General features: G+C 40.4%; 1 pseudogene; it reads right to left on the bottom strand.

Moving 5' to 3' along the window:
• Window positions 1-5,688: 5,688 nt before the first annotated feature.
• LOC123254762 lies at window positions 5,689-9,551 on the bottom strand (annotated as a pseudogene).
• Between the last annotated feature and the right edge of the window lie 259 nt (window positions 9,552-9,810).

The raw sequence follows: 9,810 nt of genomic DNA, 5'->3' as shown, positions 1-9,810 counted from the left end.
TTTATATATATATATATATATATATATATATATATATATTTTTTTTTTTTTTTTTTTTAACCCTTAACTTCTGTGTATTGACTTATAGGTGGAAGAGTGGTAAGGGTAGGCAATGGGGGTCAAGTGACTTGCCCAGGGTCACACAGCTGGGAAGTGTCTGAGGCCGGATTTGAACCTAGGACCTCCCGTCTCTAGGCCTGGCTCTCAATCCACTGAGCTACCCAGCTGCCCCCCGCAACCTTTATATTTTAAAGTTGAGTTTGATCTTAGGCTGAAGCTATGAACTGACTTCTCCCAGGTTGAGGTAGGTTGGAGACAAGTTCTTTATTTGTAAATAATAAATTTCTTGGGTGGTGAAGTAATTAATTGAGCTAGGCAGAGTCATGTAGAGAAAAGTGCATATGTGTACATTCTAGAATGACCCTGTGGTTATTCTTGGTGCCCAGAAGACCTGCCTCTTGACCAAATTGAGGTCTGAGTCCTCCAATATGAAAGGGAAAGGTACATCCTGAAGAGTATGAGCTTACAGGACATGTCAGGGGACAGGAAGTTGTCTCTTTTTTTCCCTGTAACCAGGGACTTAGTAGGCTTGAGGTTTGGCTCTGGGATTGCTCAGTTACTAGGGTACCAAGCAGCTAGAAGCCCATGGGCAGCCCCAGGATCTCATTTCCCAGCTAGTCAGCCAAACAGCTCTTGCTTTCCTCTCTGTCTCTGTCTCTGTCTCTGTCACTCTCTCTGTCTCTCTCTCTCTCTCCCTTTTTTTGCTATTTAATAATTATAAAATTAAGATAGTGCTCAGAGAATTTCAATCATAACAAAATGCCATAGCATTACAAAGGAAACTAATTATATTGAAATTCATTTATCAAAAAAAAATTTAAGATAATGGGTCTCATGCCCCAAAGAGATCCAAAAAAAAAAAAAAAAAAAAAAAGGAAAAGGACCCATATAATCAAAAATATTTACAGCAGCTCTTTTTGTGGTGGGAAAGAATTGGAAACTGAGAAGATGTCCATCAGTTGGGGAATGACTGAATAAGTTGTGGCAAACGATTATAAGGAAATAATGTTGTGCTAAAAATTATGAAGTAAATGGTTTCAGAAAAATTCAGATGACTTATATGAGCTGGTATTAAGTAAGGTGAACAGAAGGAGGAGAATACTGTACGCAGTAATAGCAAAATTTAACAAAATCAACATTGAGAGACTTGCCTACTGTGATCAATACAGTGATTCTAGACAGTTCCAAAGGACTCATGAAGAAAAATGCTAGCCACCTTCAGAGAGAACTGATGAACTCTGAGTGCAGAATGAAGGATATTATCTTCATTTTATTTTTCTTGCCTTTATTTTTGTCTCTTGCAATATGACTAATGTGGAAATATGTTTTGCATGGCTTCATATGCATAATGAGTGTTGTTTTTCCTGCCTTCTTATGGGTGAGGGAGATAGTGGAGGGAAGGAGAGAATTCAGAACTGAAAATAAAATTTAAATGTTTTAAAAGGTCATGGACTCTAGGTTAAGAAATGATTATCTAAAGAAAAATGATCAGTTTCAGCTTGATCTAGGAATTTGGGGTGTCCTCGAGCAATGTTTCTGAAACTGTGGATCATAATTCTTAGGTTAGGATGTCTACCTTCTGTTTTCTACTTAAACTGAACTCTCCATCGTTAACTAAGCACTATTTTAGCCTCTACTTATTTATGGTTTGACTACCTTCATTGTGAATGTATTGTAGAGTCACTTCAAGTTGTCAACAATTTAATTTACTTTTTAATTTATTTATAAAGTGCTTCCTGTGTGCCAAGCAATGTGTTAAGCAGTGGGGATGCAAAGAAAGGCAAAACCACCACCTGTTCTGAAAAAGTTCACATTCTAATGTGGTGCAACAACATGCAAACTATCTACCAACAAGATACCAACATAATAAATCAGAGATAATCTCAGAGGGAAGGCACTTAAAATTAAGTAGCCTTGGAATGGAGTCCTGTGGAAGGTGGGACTTTAGCTCAAACCAGAAGTAAGTCAAGGATGTCAGGAGGCTGAGATGAAAAGGGAGAGAGTTCCAGACCTGGGGGGATTAGCCCCTCTTTTTAGGTGAAGTTTCACCAATTCCAGCTAGTCTTTTGTTCAGAGACTGATCTCTCTCTAAGAAAGATATAGTGGCCAGCTGTCATGGGTTTGTTTTTTTCTTTCAACTTTTCCTTTACAGGGACTTTGTTAAGCAAAAGAGAGCCTTGAGATACTGTGCTGTGATCCTTGTGGTACTGTGTGGGTTCTAGTGTTGACTCCTCTATTTATATGTTCTTGGCAATTTTCCTCCAGTCCTTAGTCTCCTTTCCTGCAAAGATGAGGATAATGGCCTGGTAATCTCTTAAGGTAATTTCCAGCTGTACCAGTTAGGTCTGATGTAAAGAAAAAATTCTTAATAATGAGAACCATTTCTCTTTGAAAGGATCTACCTCAGGAGATCCTGAGTTCCCACTCATGGGAGTGAGCTCTTCAGGAAAAAAAACCTATATGAATTCTTATAGGATTATTGTAAGAAGGTTTCTTGTTCAGGTAAGGCTTTGACTGTATGGTCCCTGATATCTGTTCATCTCTGAGATTTTGTGATTCCTTGATTATGGTTAAGTATCAATAAATGTCAGTAAGTAGTTCAGACATTATGCCCTATAGAAATTTGGAGGAGGGGGAGAACACTTCAAATTTGGGTAAGCAGGGAGGCATAATAAAGAAAGTGATTTTTTTTATCCATGGGATAGGATTTCAATATATGGGAAGAATTTCAAGTGGGGAGAATGTTCATAGGTTCAGAGAAAATTTGCTCCCCTGAAGGGTTTTTAAAGTCGATGGTCAATAAACATTTAAATGCCTACTTTGTCCCAGGCACTTTGCTAATCACTAGGGATAAAAAGACAGACTGGCCTCAAGAAACTCACAATCTGATGAGGGAAGAAAACACATAAGAATCTGAAAAGTAAGGGAAAAGGGTAATGGATACAGAAGGCATGAGAAAGTTCTGCAGCTGGGGTGGGAAATAGTGAAGTCACTTTCTTGGAAGCCCTCCTTAAATGGTAGAGGTTGCCTACCCTCCCAACTTCTTCATTCAGAGAGAGGGAAGGGTAGGTGGTGGGGTCAATTTTGAGTTGATATTATCCTGCAACATTTTGAGTTTCTAGAGATCATGAAATCCAGGAGAACCTAGGGGTAGGTATAAAGGGTGGGGGTTTGGGAAATAATGCAGGAAAGGTAGTCTAGGAATTGGCTGTGAAGGAATACTATGCTTAGCTAAGCTAAGTTCTGTGAAATTCTTTCACTGAATTAAGAGCCAGGAATGGAAAAGATCAGGTGAGAATATGTTAGAGAAGGTATGAGGTCAGAGTTCAGTGGGACAGAGAGAATAAGAATATATATTTAAATAATGATGGTCAGGGAAAGAGCTATCAGAAAATGATGCTGACAGAAAGTTGGGTAAGAACTAGGAAAATACAAACTAGCAGAAAGAGCAGTGGGGCTAATCCAAATTGTAGGTAGATAATGAGGAGGTAGAATAGAATAACAGATTAAAGACAGCTGTAAAAGGAAGGCAGGCCCTTGAGGAATGACACAACTTTATGTCTAGAATTTTTATCTGGTTCTTCTTAGGGCAGGAACCATCATAGAATTACTCATGTAGACCAAAGTACGTGGGTGTGGTTAATTGGGAGCACCCAGGTGAGCAAAATTGGGCTTTATACCAGGTGGAATGACAGAGTGTTCTATTAGTGAAGGTGAAGAAGGCATAATAAATCAGTTAAGCAACAAAAAGGTCAGAGTCTGAGGTCAACGTGGGTAATGACAGTAGCAAGAGATGAGGCCAAAGTCTGCCAGTCTTAGAGTCAATAGCATTTCAAGTAGTGGCAAAGAATAAAGAAGTCTGTGGTCAGCAAGGTCAATACATCAATATAAGCAAAATTAGAGGTGATTATAAGACAAATCCTTGTGAGCTTTGCTTTGAGAAAAGTCTCAGGACATCTTGAGGCCATTTATCTATAGGTAGGCCAAGTTTATCATATGCTTATTAGAATAAAACTTGGATAAAGAGATCCTGACTGGTTGATATGATTTCTGAGTTCTTTTGAGGAAGAGATACATTACAAAAGTTTAAGTGTTCACAATTGAAGGATTGTGTCCTTGAGGATGATTTTACTATTTAATTGGTAGACCCATATCATCAGAGAATGTTGATAAGGCAATTCTAGCACCTAAGGTTCTATAGCTGGTTTCTTACCTCCTTTTATCAGATATTTCTACCCCAGGATTTCTAAGCAGCAGGGGAGGAAGGATAGAGGGGGTAGAGGGGATAGTTCAGCAGATACATCCTGAATTCAACGAAACAAAGCATATTTGATTTTGAGACTTAATTTTTTCAGTATTCCATTGAATTTGACCAAAACACAACTTTAGCCAAGACATAAATCTTGCCTGCTACCAGCGACCTGATATAACAGTGAGTTGAAAGTATAATGAATAATTGATATAGATGACAAGAAATTATTTTCCTCCCTATCTTGTCCTGCTTCAAACTGTGTCTATATTAGTAATGGATTCAACAGTTTTGATCAAATTGACTATTCACAATCCATAAGTAGAAACCCAGAGTCTACTTCTGGCTTTTTTTTTTTTATCAAATAGCTGGTTGACCTTGGATAAGCAATTGCATTTATCAATTTCTTTATCTTTAAGATGAAAGGATTGGCTTAGATTATATCAAAGCCCCTTCCAGCTCTAACAACATGTAGTTTTAAGTTTTCATCTTTCTAGGCAGAAGTGTTCTATTTTTTTTTATTAATTAGAGCTATTTAATTCATTTGGATGTTTCCATTGTAATTCTCTGCACATTCTTCAAATCATTTATCTTTCTTGAAGTATAGCATCCAGAAATGTTACGGTACTCCAAGTGATAGTTCAAATTGGTTTTGTGCAAGAGTAAGGCAGGGAAATAGGGAAAAACAAAATGAAGCAATGCACTGCCAAAAGAAGATTGAGTTTTAGTCCCAGCTGACACCTATTTGCTAGGAAATGATGGGCATCATTTATTCTAGTTACTCAACCCCCAGATTTTATTTTCCATTATTCCCCTTCATAGCCTCTCCATTTCACTTTCCCCCTGCTTTTTAGAATCATGAGCTTCTATCAAGGTTTACTTCCTACCAGAAGCCTTTCCTGATCTCCTACTTGCTAGTGCTCTCTCCTTTATCAAAATGCCTTTTATTTCTCTGAGTAAATATTGTACCATAGTTTTCTCCCAGTCCCAAAAATGTAAGCTCCTTGAGTACAGGGACCATTTTTTTTGCCTCTGTATCCTCAACTTCTGGCATAGTCCTTTGCACCTTAGGGTCTTAATAAATGTTTGTTCAAATGAACATTGATCCTCCATCCACTTATAAAATGTGAATTCAATACTTGGATTATTAACTTCAGAGTGATGTTAAGAGAAAAGCACTTAGACCACAAAAAAATCTATTTCAATGTAAGGTACTGTTTTGTTGTTTTTTTTCCCTTCCTTTCTTTCTCCAAGATTTATGAATTGCATTTCTAAAGCACCTTTCCTTCCTCAGAGGACAATCATTGTAGCAGGATAAAAATCAGGTGTGATATGATTTCCCCTGTCCTCTGGGGATCCTGGGAAGGATAGTGGATGAATTATGGAGCTTGAATCAAAGTGGTGATCCTACTGGATGGAATCTGGTGGGAGAGGGGTGAACGTACAATTACAGAAGGAGGGGGAAAGGCATTATTTACTACTGCTAGAGGACCCCTAGGAAGAAGATTAAAATAATTGGCAGACACTTCAGCTTCTAGAGGAGGATGAAGAGCTCAGGAAGTCCTGGGACAGGCTCCAGCTCAATTCCCTCTTTTTTTTTTTTTATCTCTGGCTACCTGGGATCTTCCCATTTCACATTAAGCCTTCCCCTATTTACAAACAGTTTGCTAAAGGATTTCTCAGCTGCAATCTTTGCAGCTTTCTTTGTAGCAAACTGGAAGAAAGGACACTGTTGCTTCTGTACAACCCTTAAGTTTGGATCCCTCAAAATGGTAAAAACAATTCCTGATATCATCAGTCTCACTGATTTTATCTCCCAAGCCACCAAAAAACAGTGTGGTAATTAATGGTCTTATCATCTTGTGTATCCAGAAGAGGCACTGTTGAAACCTCTTTTAGAAGCTTAACTTATCATTAATACCATAATATTGATTTTTGATGTTTTGATCAGCACGGGAGTTAGGTCCCTATGCTTCTCGCCTCCGTACAGACATCCTTTTCCTTTTTTTACATTCTCCTTTCATCCAGAGGGAACAAATATGAGGAAATGATTCCATTTGTCATAAAGGGTGGTATGAACCAATTTGAGCAGCATGTTACTAGCAAGTGGTATTGATATGGGGGTATAGGCTTCCCCATGATACCCCAAAACCCCAGATTGTGTGCCAGGTCAGAGTGTACATAAAAGACTCATTTTCCTTGCATTCCTGCAGTGCGGGGAAGGTGACTTTGAGCCCTTCTGGCCTTTCCCTTCATTTTTTTTTTTTGGTGTTTTCAAATTTTATTTTACATTGCAAACTCTCATATGCACACAAAATTTTTTTTTCCTAGAAAAAGTGACACCTGACATAGGGTTCTTTCAACAATGGATTCAAATGGATTGTAGTTCCATCTACAAGAGGGCAGAAAAGATGATAAATGATATTTAATGGAAAGAGTAGATAACTAATAATTTCATTCAGATACAGTGTTAAAAATTTTCAGGGGTTATTCTTTCCCTGATGTCAGATTAAAAAAAAAACAGAAAGAAAATGCTACAGAGCTCAACTTTCCACTTCATTCTTGATGAACGCAGATAGGCACCTCCCAGCTTGCTCCTGATAAATATCTATTTTATATCCCAGATATCTGACTATTCTCTAAACTGGACAGTTCACCCCCTTTTGACTTTGAGGCATAAGACATAATCACATGACCCTTCTCAGGTTCCAGAGACCCAGTAACATGCCATCATCATCTTATCTCTAGTCACATAGGCCTGTTGTCAAAAGGGTATAAAACCCCCAAACCCCATGTCCTCAGGGAGTCTCCTGGCTTTTCAACATGGCTTCCAAATTAAAAAAAAATTCTCTTTTTATTTTTAAGGTAAGTTTTGGAGTCTTGCAGTCTCGTGAAGGGTAACCTGTCCAGAACCTGGGGTTTCACCTTTAGCTCTCCCATAATGATATTGTGGTTGTTCCTTCCTTTGTTTTCAAAGAGGACTAAGGACATCCACTTCCCAAGAACATGGCTTCAGCCCTCTCAACAGATCATTGTCTTTTTTCTTCAACTCTTCATGACCTCATTTGGGGTTTTCTTGTCAGAAATACTAGAGTGGTTTGCCATTTCCATCTCCATATCATTTTACAGAGGAGGAAACTAAAGCAGAGTTATAAATCAATCGCCTAAGGTTCTGGGTGTAGTATTCTCTGTTCACAAAACATTTAGGAATGTTATCCTTAATGGGCAGTCCTGCATCATGGCCCTGTCAGTAAGCCATGACATTTTGTGGCGTGGCACACTTAGGACTTCTTAAATCATGTACACACTAACCCTGGGACACTATGAACAGGCTGGCACAAATTTCACATTCTTTTCCATACTTTTCTCATCCTTCTTACACAAAACACTGAAGTGGGCCTCCTCCCATTTCTACCTGTTGTACAGGTTTGAGCTCAGAGAAGTCATCAACAGAAGTGGCTGCCTCAGTGGTGATGGGACCAGAAGTAGGAGCCAAGGCTCCACCCCATTGGAGGGGCTACTGCGATCCCAGAAGCCGTTTTTTTTTCTTTATTTTTCTTGAATCTTCTTTTTACTCTGTTGCACTCCACTTATACCTTCAGGAACAAATTTTAAAATTCTTTTCCCTGGATAGTGGCCAAAACTTCAAAGTTTATGGAAGGTATAAACATTGAGTTGGGAGACCTGTTTTCTTGGGCTTCTTGCCATTGATTAGTTTTGACGTCAGCAGAGGTAAGTCACTTCTCTGCTCCATCTGGGACTCTTGACAGATCATTGTTATTCAGCCTGATTCCTTGTGACCCCATTTGGGGTCTTCTTGACAGCCATACAAGAATAGTTCTCCATTTCATTCTCTGGCTCATTTTACAGATGAGAAAACTTAGGCAAACAGGGTTAAGTGACTTGCCTAGGATCACACAGCCAGTAAGTGGTTGAGGCCAGATTTGATCTCCGGAAGATGAGTCTTCCTGACTTCAGGTCCCGTGGTTTACTCCTGGTTGCCACCTAGTACATTCTAAAGCATTAAAAGAACATTAGTTTTTAGATCATTCCCAAAAGTTCCTTCCAGCTAGAAAATTCTATGAATCTAAGAAATCCATATGTGCCATAAAAATGCTATATGGAACAAGTATGACTTGAAAATTTATAGAATTTTATAGAAGAAAGGGCTTGAGATTTGCCTGCTTTGTTTGGGGGTGTGCAGAAATAGAGGATGGAAAAATGCCAACAAAGTTGACCTCCATATCTGCTGCACACTAAAATCCAAAGAGGAGTTATTCGATGAAACCGATTTTTTTTTTTTTTTTGCCAGACTTCTTTCGTCAAAGCTATATGAATCATGGAAACTTGCCTTACTATCAATTTTTTAAAATACAGCCCGTCCCAAAAGTTCTTAGAGTTTCAAGCGAGAAAACACATAAGAATTCTTCCAGATGAATTATTCTATATAGGCTACTGACTTTTCTGTTGGTGAGGCTCTTGGAGAAAGGGGTGGGGGAAGCGTCAGAAGGCGGAGCTGCAGCCTCCTCAGGTAAGGGGCAGCTTCCCACACCCTGACGGATTTCAGCCCAGTGGCACGCAGTGCAATGTACTCTTTCTGCGCGCAGTCTTGAGGTAAAGGGACCCCCCAAGCTTGGGAGAACCTCGCCACGCGCACCCGCGAGCCAGCCAGGGCGCCTCTCTGCTGGAAGAAACCATTAGGGATGCCCGAAGCAGGGAGTTTCGGACGACTGAGTAAACGCTCCTGGTCCCTGCTGAGCAGTGGAGTGCGCGCTGTTGTGGCCGGCCACCCCTGCTCTTCTGGTCAGGTACTCTGGGCCCCAGGAGCCTCTAGTCCTATTGGAGCTGGAGGAAGAGAGGGAGGGGGAAAGAGGACCGAGTTTCCCTAAGCATCCAGATAGCGGGAGAGAGTCAGGAGCCTGGGAGAAGGCAAACTGGGAAAGGCTAAGTGGCCCTGGAGCCTGTGTTTCCAAACGGCTTTGTCCATAGGACACGGATGTCCTTGTCCTCGGGTCCAGGTAAGTCTTTGGCAGATGGAGGAGGGTGCAATTCGGGAGCGTCACTTTCTAGCCTGTGCGCTCCCCTGATGTAGAGATTCTCAAGCCCCACTGCACCTGTTGCAAGAGGGCGGGGGGGGGGGGTAAGTGTCGGCGCTGGGGGAGTGATGCTGGCGACAACAGAAGCGTCTCTGTCTGGGCTGTCCTGCTGCTGAGCTGTGCGCCCTTCAGGTCGTGGCCCCCAGCTAGCGGGCGGGAGGACGAAGGGAAGCTGACTTGAAGATGAATCGAAGCCTCCCTCGACTACCTGCTACCCTTTGCTTTTTCAAATTTGCAAGCTTTAACATCTCTGAAAAACTGGTTGATATAAAAGGTGACAACGAGATAACCGGCGAACTTTCTTCCTTCCTTCCTTCCTTCCTTCCTTCCTTCCTTCCTTCCTTCCTTCCTTCCTTTCTTTCTTTCTTTCTTTCTTTCTTTCTTTCTTTCTTTCTTTCTTTCTTT

This window comes from Gracilinanus agilis, unplaced genomic scaffold (genome assembly GCF_016433145.1).
Source record: "Gracilinanus agilis isolate LMUSP501 unplaced genomic scaffold, AgileGrace unplaced_scaffold31920, whole genome shotgun sequence".
In the NCBI taxonomy this organism is placed as follows: domain Eukaryota; kingdom Metazoa; phylum Chordata; class Mammalia; order Didelphimorphia; family Didelphidae; genus Gracilinanus; species Gracilinanus agilis.
Note: the sequence above shows the minus strand (reverse complement) of the source record. Positions and strands in the feature narration are given on the sequence as shown.